At 34.9% G+C, this 13,060-nt stretch overlaps 1 long non-coding RNA gene across 1 annotated transcript; it reads left to right on the top strand.

Moving 5' to 3' along the window:
* The first annotated feature begins 4,903 nt into the window (after positions 1 to 4,903).
* On the top strand, positions 4,904 to 6,246 carry LOC123470019. Its single transcript, XR_006643385.1, has 2 exons — positions 4,904 to 5,591; positions 5,671 to 6,246. It is a non-coding gene; the product is annotated as an uncharacterized LOC123470019 (long non-coding RNA).
* Positions 6,247 to 13,060: the final 6,814 nt, after the last annotated feature.

The following is a 13,060-nucleotide window of genomic DNA, read 5'->3' on the forward strand; positions in this document are numbered from 1 at the left end:
TTTTCAATCAGATACACAAAGTAGCTCGTTAGCGTTTGTTTTTGTTTCCCCCTTTGGTTTTCGTCGATCTCTTATCTATATACGAATAAGCTTCTGTAATGGCTTCGCACAAGGGAATCGTGTCCTTGTGCCAATCTTTTGCAAATGTTTTTTTGTTTTGTTTTTTTGTTTTGTTTTTACTAGAAATGTCGTGAGACCTTTTAAAAACAAAATAAGATTGGTATCAGATCAAAACTCAATTACGCGTATAGCCAGGAGACGGACGGCGTTTAAGTGCCGGCCTTGACGGATCCGCATTGTTGTTTATCAAGACCAATAACCCCCAGCAGACAAAGCAGTCACATGAAAAGAAAACGAGGCAAACAGAAATTGAGGAAAGCGGAAGTTTGCTGTTTAAATTATACGGATGTTTGCGCCCTTTTGAACCTATTATACAATAAACGCATAGATTTTTGTTGTTGTGAGAGCGACAGTTTGTCGCGTCTGAATGGCGCTCGGGAGAAATACAAGGATTGTGTTTGACTGAAAAATGCATCCACCTGGAAAACAGAAAGAATAAGAGGAAGGCTATTGGATGAAAAAAAAAAGGTTTGACAAATAACATCGAACAAGAAAGACGACCAAATAACCTGAGATGGAGGACACATTTCCTATAGCGCAAACAGCCGTTTGTTACTTTATTTTTTCGAGGCAATCACACAGAGTTCGCCATTACTTTCAGAGGACAGCAGTTATAGACGCACATACTGGCCACATTGATTGATTGCCTATAGGTTTTTTTTGTTTTTCCAAAGGCTTCAATCGGTTTCAAATACCCGTTTGAATACCATGTAAGGTTCCCGCCTTTTATTGATCCCCGTCTAGTCGGCCATAAAAATACATCCTTTCTTATCTTCTTTTTCCCGTTGATTTTTGATTGAATCACTGCTCTTGATGCTCGTCCTCAACGCTCGTTGCCTGTCTGTATCTATATATATATAGCCCAATGCAATAAAGCACGCACGCCAAAGAAACCCGATGAAAGCCAATATGTTTGCGTTGGAATACATACATCTTCACACACGTCGTCTTACACTATTTCGCTAGATCGGCCCGATAGTTGATTCGTTTTTATTTCCGTCCCTCCTTCTTATGTTCCCTCGACATAGTACGACGTAGGTTACGATTGCTGAGTGAAAAGCAATAAATCCGACTACGCATAGCCCCGATATTGATATGTGGCGATATTTGATATTGTTGGAAGAGGCGATATACCATCAGTGCATTGCATTCCGTATGTACAAGTCGAGAATCAAGAAACATGTAGACTCTATAAGGCCAACCTGAAAACCTATAACTCAGAGCTCCTTGGAAAACTGATATGATTCAAAGATCCCGCTCGTATAGACGATCGGTGGCCACGATTTCTCGTTTTTCTTTTTTCTCTTATACTCTAAAAGAAAGTTTAAATAGAATTTAACGGCCGACGTGATGCGTCAGGGTGATTTCGCCATTGCCGAGCGTGTGGCCACACACGAAAACACGGACGGTTATAAAATCGAGAAAAATGAGAGTTTATACTCAAGGACTCTGCAACGAAGCTCGAGAGAGACCAGCTTTGAAAATGATACAAACATAATCATTAAAGTAATTGTTACTGTATTATTATTTTTATGCGACGCTGGCAGTCGGTGTAGGTATTTTTTGAGGATTAAAAAAAAAAGACTGTTGGTGGTACGGATACTTGAAAACGATGCAGAAGACCACCCAGAAAAAACGGAGCGTTTACGGATTAATCGTACTCTTTATCTCTCTGCTTCCGCCACCTTCTCTCTCTCTTTTTTAATAAATGCTATAACGTTTGTACATAATAGACATTGTTAAGAACGGAAGCAGCAGAGCGAAGCCAGGAGGTCTCCGTCCTTATAGTATTGAAAAGCATTGAATTTAAGCGCTCTCCGGGTAATTTCCGGTCGAGTCATTTTTAGTTTGTGTTGATAATATAATACCGTGTGGCGATCGGTTCTGTATTGTAGCAACCCCGGGCAAGGCAACTCATCCTCACTTTGACTCCACGCTCGACTCGCTCTTCAACACGGATAAATCAGCTGTTGTGGGCCTGCTCGACAAAGGAGCGTGTCCAAATTCAGAATGTAAGAGATGAAAGCTGAGAGGATGGAGGAGACACAAGATGGAAAGAAGAAGAGGAGCGAAGAAGATCTAGGTGTGCTCATGCTGCAATAAAGAAAGAAAGAAAAAAAAAACGGAGAGACGTATATATATAGAAGCCTATTCATTTCACGGTCGACTTGCTCCACACGGATAAAAGCGATAGAGAACCAGTTTCAACAGACGGCCAGGGGGGTCCGTCCCAAGATGGAATAGACACACAGCACACACACACACCTTTGGATCTACATTTTAGGTCTATATATAAATTCTGGCAAACATTTAGGGAGATTGTGGCCTTTACAATCTGTGCCTAGTGAAATGGAGGTGAGAAAGATAGAAGATCCATGTTATATGCATATTTATATACGTACTTGAAAATATCAGTCGACCGGAAACGAGAAGGTGGAGTGACGGGCCACTAGAAGCAACTGAAACGTTTAGTGGACAAAAGGAGCAATGTTTTTTTTTTCTTTCTTTCTTTCTATAGCCGCTTCCTAGCCGGATAACAACTGACCCTTCTTTTCCACCTCCAATCTTCAATAGAGTGAAACACCCGAAAGCAATAGCGCTTTCCCCAATATATACTGCCGCTTAGAAGCAATCCATTAGTTTATTGAGGAGGCTGTTTAAGAAGAAAACTCGCTGCTGACAATGACTAACCCTTTTCTTCTTCTTCTCCCCTTTACAATTCACTGGATTCGACCTTGTATATGCAGACGGTATCCACCGTTTCACCCTACAAATAAAGGAGTTCAGGTGTTTGGTGCTTCTATTATATGAGAGCATAAAGGGGTGAAAAAATAAAAAACTGACCGTTCAGTTAGTTGTTTACCGGAGCAAGCAGGAGGGATGTTTTTTTTTTCTTTCTTATTCAGTGTAGTGTGTGTATACAATCCCATTTCTTAAAAAAAAAAAAAAACCTTGGAATTGTCAGAAGCTTGAGGTGAGGCGAGAGAAGGAAAACAGTTTTCTCATTCAGTCATTCTGTCCGCCATGTCCGTTTCTTTTGAATAACCAGCTACCTTTTTTTTTCTTCTTATTCCTATTCCGATTTTTCAGTGCCGTCCAAAAAAAAAAAAGGGAGAAAAGAGCTACCATGAAGAAAAAACATTAATAGAAAAAGAGCTTTTAAAGGACTTATGAAACTGTTTCTTCATTCAATTTCAAATGATTTTATCCTTCGCAAGCTACCCTTGGTAAAAAATAAAGAACATTAAAAGAGGATTTGACATAGCAGCCACGCTGAAAACAGTATTGAACATTGGTGGACTTTCCACTTCTAATGGTACAGTCGAGTGCGATTTCCTACTAGTATATGCGTGTCGACAAGAGAGCGACACCTTACTTGGTGACCGCACGCGGTTGAGTGCGCTAATCTGAACATTGTTCTATTGATTTTTTTATCAGGGACATAGTGAAAATCGGCGAGAGATCTACAGTTAAGACGACAACACATTGTATGGGATCGTAAATGAAATCAGCCTCACCTGTTGTGCTATTTTCTCCTTATTACTAGGGGCCCTCACTCCGTTCGGGAAGTTCCCGATAGGGTTGGGCTGTAGTTGCTCTTGAGTCGCGGCAACCGTTTATGCTCTGATAACACTCAACGGCTACCGCTGTTCGCGAAGTTTTCGATAGCGTTGGAGAAAAAAGAATCACGCAGTTTAATCAAAACTGACCGCTAATTTCGATAAAGTAAAAAGTTTCCTCGTTAAATTAGCCGATTTTAAAATAAACGAAAATAAAGTAATGTTACCACCCCAACTTTATATTTTGTTGTTTACGTTAAGTTTTAAAAAAGTATAGGGCCAATTGAAAAATAAACTTGATTTCCGTGATTAACATTCAATTCTGAATTGAAATCATGTATTTTAAGCGAAAGTTGAAATTTGGCCAAAAATGGAAAAGTGGGAAGGGTATAGCCTTCCCACTTTTGTCAAAATCTGCGAAAAACGACATCTCATAGAATTCGACAAAAATCACACGGGATAATCCAAATTGAATGTTGATTTCTATTAAGTTGTTGGTTTTCTCGTTAAACCACCCGTTAAAAAAAAAAAAAAAAAGTGCTGCCCTTTTTTAAACTTAGTTTTTGGGTTTTTCTGATTCCAAGCTACTCTGGATCCGTTTCATCCAAAAATCGATTAATTGAGAGGAAAACTAATATTTTATTCGGAATTAACTTCTCATTTTGGTTGTAATAGGTTAAGTTTTATTGAATTCCAAGTCAAAATTTTAAGCCGAATTTTTATATAATAAGTCGGTCTTAGCTGGGTACACCTTTTAGTGGATCGTCTGCAGTAGAAATTAATTGGGTGCATTTGACCATGGACTACTCTAACTTAAGGACGGTTTGGTCGGGTTTTTATAGGGGCAACCCGGGGCGAACTCCCCGATTTTCATCATAATAATCCATTTCGACTCGATCGACTATGTTTTTATGTCGATCAATTGATTGCAATCGGGGTTGCAACTCCGATCAGGCACCCCGGTTCAAAAATTTTCACCCTGAACGCCCTGCCCCGATCCCCGAATTTAGAAACCCGATTGGCAAAATGCGCCCCGATTGGGGTCGGGGCCGATCCCTACGTACTGGCAGAGCCAAGCCATACTCCAATCCGGTTTGTATAATTGAGCAATATAATATATAATATAATAAGGGTTGCGCGTTCTCCACAAATGCGAAAATCTCATTTGTGTCCAAGTTGGTCTGCTGTGGGCGTCTTATGGGGAACCAACTCCTTCACGTTAAAAAAATAAGTTTTAGTAACTATAATTTAGATTTCCCCTCTTTTCTTTGTTACATTGGGTATGTTATTCATTCCTTCATTTCCAATTTTTTTTTCTAGCCCCAATTCTATCTAGTTTATTTTTATTTAATTATTGTTTGTGAGGCGCTCGTTTCTTCTAGGGCTCGGCCCCACGTCCAAGGGGGGTAGGTATCTGGGCGAATGGGTAGGTCTTCTCGGCTAAAATATTGGATCCGGTGGGTACTTCACAAAATCCAGGTTAAAATTGAACTCTTACACTAAACAGCATCTAGTGGTTGAAAATCCAACTGCTTGAAAAATGTAATCATCCTTAATTGCTATGTGATTACTGAAATGAGGGGTTTACACTTTAGTTCCATTCCTGCATTTTGTATTCTTCAACCAAAAACTAACGATATGTTATTGTCAATTGTGTTATTCCATTGTTATGTATGTATTTGATTGCAAACATTTCATACTGATTATTTTCTCTTCATATAACAGTTTACCTTGTCATCATCTAAGCATGTTAGTAACCAGATAATTTTGGGCAAACTATGTCTGCAACTCATCATCATGCTAGTGCCCAGTGAGAGGATTCACATTTTGCTTACCACTGGGTACTAGGCATCAGACTTTTATTGCTACCAATGTCATGAACCTTAAGGCAGCTTGATGCTGATACTGTAGGTAAGTGTATTGTAGCACAATTTAGTTGACTAAAACACAATCTCAAAAATCTCACACTATTTCTTTGGTCCCTCTTTAGTTTACCATTGTTTTTCATCTTGTGAGCGCAGCATATTCATATATGCTGGGAAACATCCACTTTTCCATCATCGAATAGTCAAACACTACATGACCAAAAATCATCAAATATCTACCAATCCATCAATTTTTCAGAAGACTTCTTTGCACTGTTACCACAGACTACGAAGTAAAGACCGCTATCCCCTATCTCACCGTGTAGGCGATGCTTGGTCTTACCGCTAGGGGCGCGGGAGTATACTTTCTGAAATTTTTATACTTTTTCTAATGTTAGTACTGAATACGTGCTTCACACACACGTATTGGCGGGAATTGTATTTAACTTTACGTTATCAACCTTACACCTAAATTTTCTAGATCCCCTTCCTGTATCCCGTGAATTATTTCAAAATTTTATTCTAATTCTTTGGTATGGTAATAAAATTATACATTTACCCCCTCTTTTCCCTATTTTTCACATGTATGCACGATGGGAACACATCTGAAAAATAGGGAAAAGAGAAACCCTTCCCACTTTTTCATTTTTGGCCAAATTTCAAATTAGGCTTAAAATACATGATTTAGATTCAAAATTGAATGAAAATCACGGAAATCAGGTTTATTTTTATATTGGTCTTATAGTTTTTCATTTACATGTTAAAAACCATAAATGAAGTTGGTGCGCTAACAGAACTGTTTTCGTTAATTTTTTTAACGGCTTGTCTAAAGAGAAAACCAATGACTAAATCGAAATAAGAGTTCAATTTCGATTATGCCGTCTGATTTTTGGAGAATTTCAAGAGATGTCATTTATGGCCGATTTTGACAAAAGTGGAAAGGGTATAGCCCCTTCCCACTTTTTCATTTTTGGCCAAATTTCAAATTTGGCTTAAAATACATGATTTAGATTCAGAATTGAATGAAAATCACGGAAATCCGGTTTATTTTTCTATTGGTCTTATAGTTTTTCATTTAAATGTTAAAAACCATAAATGAAGTTGGTGCGCTAACAGAACTGTTTTCGTTAATTTTTTAAACGGCTAGTCTAAAGAGAAAACCAATTACTAAATCGAAATCAGCGTTCAATTTCGATTATACCGTCTGATTTTTGGAGAATTTCAAGAGATGTCATTTTTGGCCGATTTTGACAAAAGTGGAAAGGCTATACCCTTCCCACTTTTTCATTTTTGGCCAAATTTCAAATTTGGCTTAAAATACATGATTTAGATTCAGAATTGAATGAAAATCACGGAATACAGGTTTATTTTTTTATTGGACTTATAGTTTTTCATTTAAATGTTAAAAACCATAAATGAAGTTGGTGCGCTAACAGAACTGTTTTCGTTAATTTTTAAACGGCTAGTCTAAAGAGAAAACCAATTACTAAATCGAAATCAGCGTTCAATTTCGATTATGCCATCTGATTTTTGGAGAATTTCAAGAGATGTCATTTTTGGCCGATTTTGACAAAAGTGGAAAGGCTATACCCTTCCCACTTTTTCATTTTTGGCCAAATTTCAAATTTGGCTTAAAATACATGATTTAGATTCAGAATTGAATGAAAATCACGGAAATCCGGTTTATTTTTCTATTGGTCTTATAGTTTTTCATTTAAATGTTAAAAACCATAAATGAAGTTGGTGCGCTAACAGAACTGTTTTCGTTAATTTTTTAAACGGCTAGTCTAAAGAGAAAACCAATTACTAAATCGAAATCAGCGTTCAATTTCGATTATACCGTCTGATTTTTGGAGAATTTCAAGAGATGTCATTTTTTGCCGATTTTGACAAAAGTGGAAAGGCTATACCCTTCCCACTTTTTCATTTTTGGCCAAATTTCAAATTTGGCTTAAAATACATGATTTAGATTCAGAATTGAATGAAAATCACGGAATACAGGTTTATTTTTTTATTGGACTTATAGTTTTTCATTTACATGTTAAAAACCATAAATGAAGTTGGTGCGCTAACAGAACTGTTTTCGTTAATTTTTTAAACGGCTAGTCTAAAGAGAAAACCAATCACTAAATCGAAATCAGCGTTCAATTTCGATTATGCCATCTGATTTTTGGAGAATTTCAAGAGATGTCATTTTTGGCCGATTTTGACAAAAGTGGAAAGGCTATACCCTTCCCACTTTTTCATTTTTGGCCAAATTTCAAATTTGGCTTAAAATACATGATTTAGATTCAGAATTGAATGAAAATCACGGAAATCCGGTTTATTTTTCTATTGGTCTTATAGTTTTTCATTTAAATGTTAAAAACCATAAATGAAGTTGGTGCGCTAACAGAACTGTTTTCGTTAATTTTTTAAACGGCTAGTCTAAAGAGAAAACCAATTACTAAATCGAAATCAGCGTTCAATTTCGATTATACCGTCTGATTTTTGGAGAATTTCAAGAGATGTCATTTTTTGCCGATTTTGACAAAAGTGGAAAGGCTATACCCTTCCCACTTTTTTCATTTTTGGCCAAATTTCAAATTTGGCTTAAAATACATGATTTAGATTCAGAATTGAATGAAAATCACGGAATACAGGTTTATTTTTTTATTGGACTTATAGTTTTTCATTTAAATGTTAAAAACCATAAATGAAGTTGGTGCGCTAACAGAACTGTTTTCGTTAATTTTTTAAACGGCTAGTCTAAAGAGAAAACCAATCACTAAATCGAAATCAGCGTTCAATTTCGATTATGCCATCTGATTTTTGGAGAATTTCAAGAGATGTCATTTTTGGCCGATTTTGACAAAAGTGGAAAGGCTATACCCTTCCCACTTTTTCATTTTTGGCCAAATTTCAAATTTGGCTTAAAATACATGATTTAGATTCAGAATTGAATGAAAATCACGGAAATCCGGTTTATTTTTCTATTGGTCTTATAGTTTTTCATTTAAATGTTAAAAACCATAAATGAAGTTGGTGCGCTAACAGAACTGTTTTCGTTAATTTTTTAAACGGCTAGTCTAAAGAGAAAACCAATTACTAAATCGAAATCAGCGTTCAATTTCGATTATACCGTCTGATTTTTGGAGAATTTCAAGAGATGTCATTTTTTGCCGATTTTGATAAAAGTGGAAAGGCTATACCCTTCCCACTTTTTCATTTTTGGCCAAATTTCAAATTTGGCTTAAAATACATGATTTAGATTCAGAATTGAATGAAAATCACGGAATACAGGTTTATTTTTTTATTGGACTTATAGTTTTTCATTTAAATGTTAAAAACCATAAATGAAGTTGGTGCGCTAACAGAACTGTTTTCGTTAATTTTTTAAACGGCTAGTCTAAAGAGAAAACCAATTACTAAATCGAAATCAGCGTTCAATTTCGATTTATCCGTCTGATTTTTGGAGAATTTCAAGAGATGTCATTTTTTGCCGATTTTGACAAAAGTGGAAAGGCTATACCCTTCCCACTTTTTCATTTTTGGCCAAATTTCAAATTTGGCTTAAAATACATGATTTAGATTCAGAATTGAATGAAAATCACGGAAATCCGGTTTATTTTTCTATTGGTCTTATAGTTTTTCATTTAAATGTTAAAAACCATAAATGAAGTTGGTGCGCTAACAGAACTGTTTTCGTTAATTTTTTAAACGGCTAGTCTAAAGAGAAAACCAATTACTAAATCGAAATCAGCGTTCAATTTCGATTATACCGTCTGATTTTTGGAGAATTTCAAGAGATGTCATTTTTTGCCGATTTTGACAAAAGTGGAAAGGCTATACCCTTCCCACTTTTTCATTTTTGGCCAAATTTCAAATTTGGCTTAAAATACATGATTTAGATTCAGAATTGAATGAAAATCACGGAATACAGGTTTATTTTTTTATTGGACTTATAGTTTTTCATTTACATGTTAAAAACCATAAATGAAGTTGGTGCGCTAACAGAACTGTTTTCGTTAATTTTTAAACGGCTAGTCTAAAGAGAAAACCAATCACTAAATCGAAATCAGCGTTCAATTTCGATTATGCCATCTGATTTTTGGAGAATTTCAAGAGATGTCATTTTTGGCCGATTTTGACAAAAGTGGAAAGGCTATACCCTTCCCACTTTTTCATTTTTGGCCAAATTTCAAATTTGGCTTAAAATACATGATTTAGATTCAGAATTGAATGAAAATCACGGAAATCCGGTTTATTTTTCTATTGGTCTTATAGTTTTTCATTTAAATGTTAAAAACCATAAATGAAGTTGGTGCGCTAACAGAACTGTTTTCGTTAATTTTTTAAACGGCTAGTCTAAAGAGAAAACCAATTACTAAATCGAAATCAGCGTTCAATTTCGATTATACCGTCTGATTTTTGGAGAATTTCAAGAGATGTCATTTTTTGCCGATTTTGACAAAAGTGGAAAGGCTATACCCTTCCCACTTTTTCATTTTTGGCCAAATTTCAAATTTGGCTTAAAATACATGATTTAGATTCAGAATTGAATGAAAATCACGGAATACAGGTTTATTTTTTTATTGGACTTATAGTTTTTCATTTAAATGTTAAAAACCATAAATGAAGTTGGTGCGCTAACAGAACTGTTTTCGTTAATTTTTTAAACGGCTAGTCTAAAGAGAAAACCAATTACTAAATCGAAATCAGCGTTCAATTTCGATTATACCGTCTGATTTTTGGAGAATTTCAAGAGATGTCATTTTTTGCCGATTTTGACAAAAGTGGAAAGGCTATACCCTTCCCACTTTTTTCATTTTTGGCCAAATTTCAAATTTGGCTTAAAATACATGATTTAGATTCAGAATTGAATGAAAATCACGGAATACAGGTTTATTTTTTTATTGGACTTATAGTTTTTCATTTACATGTTAAAAACCATAAATGAAGTTGGTGCGCTAACAGAACTGTTTTCGTTAATTTTTTAAACGGCTAGTCTAAAGAGAAAACCAATCACTAAATCGAAATCAGCGTTCAATTTCGATTATGCCATCTGATTTTTGGAGAATTTCAAGAGATGTCATTTTTGGCCGATTTTGACAAAAGTGGAAAGGCTATACCCTTCCCACTTTTTCATTTTTGGCCAAATTTCAAATTTGGCTTAAAATACATGATTTAGATTCAGAATTGAATGAAAATCACGGAAATCCGGTTTATTTTTCTATTGGTCTTATAGTTTTTCATTTAAATGTTAAAAACCATAAATGAAGTTGGTGCGCTAACAGAACTGTTTTCGTTAATTTTTTAAACGGCTAGTCTAAAGAGAAAACCAATTACTAAATCGAAATCAGCGTTCAATTTCGATTATACCGTCTGATTTTTGGAGAATTTCAAGAGATGTCATTTTTTGCCGATTTTGACAAAAGTGGAAAGGCTATACCCTTCCCACTTTTTCATTTTTGGCCAAATTTCAAATTTGGCTTAAAATACATGATTTAGATTCAGAATTGAATGAAAATCACGGAATACAGGTTTATTTTTTTATTGGACTTATAGTTTTTCATTTAAATGTTAAAAACCATAAATGAAGTTGGTGCGCTAACAGAACTGTTTTCGTTAATTTTTTAAACGGCTAGTCTAAAGAGAAAACCAATTACTAAATCGAAATCAGCGTTCAATTTCGATTATACCGTCTGATTTTTGGAGAATTTCAAGAGATGTCATTTTTTGCCGATTTTGACAAAAGTGGAAAGGCTATACCCTTCCCACTTTTTCATTTTTGGCCAAATTTCAAATTTGGCTTAAAATACATGATTTAGATTCAGAATTGAATGAAAATCACGGAATACAGGTTTATTTTTTTATTGGACTTATAGTTTTTCATTTACATGTTAAAAACCATAAATGAAGTTGGTGAGCTAACAGAACTGTTTTCGTTAATTTTTTTAACGGCTAGTCTAAAGAGAAAACCAATCACTAAATCGAAATCAGCGTTCAATTTCGATTATGCCATCTGATTTTTGGAGAATTTCAAGAGATGTCATTTTTGGCCGATTTTGACAAAAGTGGAAAGGCTATACCCTTCCCACTTTTTCATTTTTGGCCAAATTTCAAATTTGGCTTAAAATACATGATTTAGATTCAGAATTGAATGAAAATCACGGAATACAGGTTTATTTTTTTATTGGACTTATAGTTTTTCATTTACATGTTAAAAACCATAAATGAAGTTGGTGCCCTAACAGAACTGTTTTCGTTAATTTTTTAAACGGCTAGTCTAAAGAGAAAACCAATCACTAAATCGAAATCAGCGTTCAATTTCGATTATTCCGTCTGATTTTTGGAGAATTTCAAGAGATGTCATTTTGGCCGATTTTGACAAAAGTGGAAAGGCTATACCCTTCCCACTTTTTCATTTTTGGCCAAATTTCAAATTTGGCTTAAAATACATGATTTAGATTCAGAATTGAATGAAAATCACGGAAATCCGGTTTATTTTTCTATTGGTCTTATAGTTTTTCATTTACATGTTAAAAACCATAAATGAAGTTGGTGCGCTAACAGAACTGTTTTCGTTAATTTTTTAAACGGCTAGTCTAAAGAGAAAACCAATCACTAAATCGAAATCAGCGTTCAATTTCGATTATTCCGTCTGATTTTTGGAGAATTTCAAGAGATGTCATTTTGGCCGATTTTGACAAAAGTGGAAAGGCTATACCCTTCCCACTTTTTCATTTTTGGCCAAATTTCAAATTTGCCTTAAAATACATGATTTAGATTCAGAATTGAATGAAAATCACGGAATACAGGTTTATTTTTTTATTGGACTTATAGTTTTTCATTTACATGTTAAAAACCATAAATGAAGTTGGTGCCCTAACAGAACTGTTTTCGTTAATTTTTTAAACGGCTAGTCTAAAGAGAAAACCAATCACTAAATCGAAATCAGCGTTCAATTTCGATTATTCCGTCTGATTTTTGGAGAATTTCAAGAGATGTCATTTTGGCCGATTTTGACAAAAGTGGAAAGGCTATAATACCCTTCCCACTTTTTCATTTTTGGCCAAATTTCAAATTTGGCTTAAAATACATGATTTAGATTCAGAATTGAATGAAAATCACGGAATACAGGTTTATTTTTTTATTGGACTTATAGTTTTTCATTTACATGTTAAAAACCATAAATGAAGTTGGTGCGCTAACAGAACTGTTTTCGTTAATTTTTTTAACGGCTAGTCTAAAGAGAAAACCAATCACTAAATCGAAATCAGCGTTCAATTTCGATTATGCCATCTGATTTTTGGAGAATTTCAAGAGATGTCATTTTTGGCCGATTTTGACAAAAGTGGAAAGGCTACCCTTCCCACTTTTTCATTTTTGGCCAAATTTCAAATTTGGCTTAAAATACATGATTTAGATTCAGAATTGAATGAAAATCACGGAAAACCGGTTTATTTTTCTATTGGTCTTATAGTTTTTCATTTACATGTTAAAAACCATAAATGAAGTTGGTGCGCTAACAGA

The sequence above is a fragment of the Daphnia magna genome, linkage group LG1, assembly GCF_020631705.1.
Source record: "Daphnia magna isolate NIES linkage group LG1, ASM2063170v1.1, whole genome shotgun sequence".
In the NCBI taxonomy this organism is placed as follows: domain Eukaryota; kingdom Metazoa; phylum Arthropoda; class Branchiopoda; order Diplostraca; family Daphniidae; genus Daphnia; species Daphnia magna.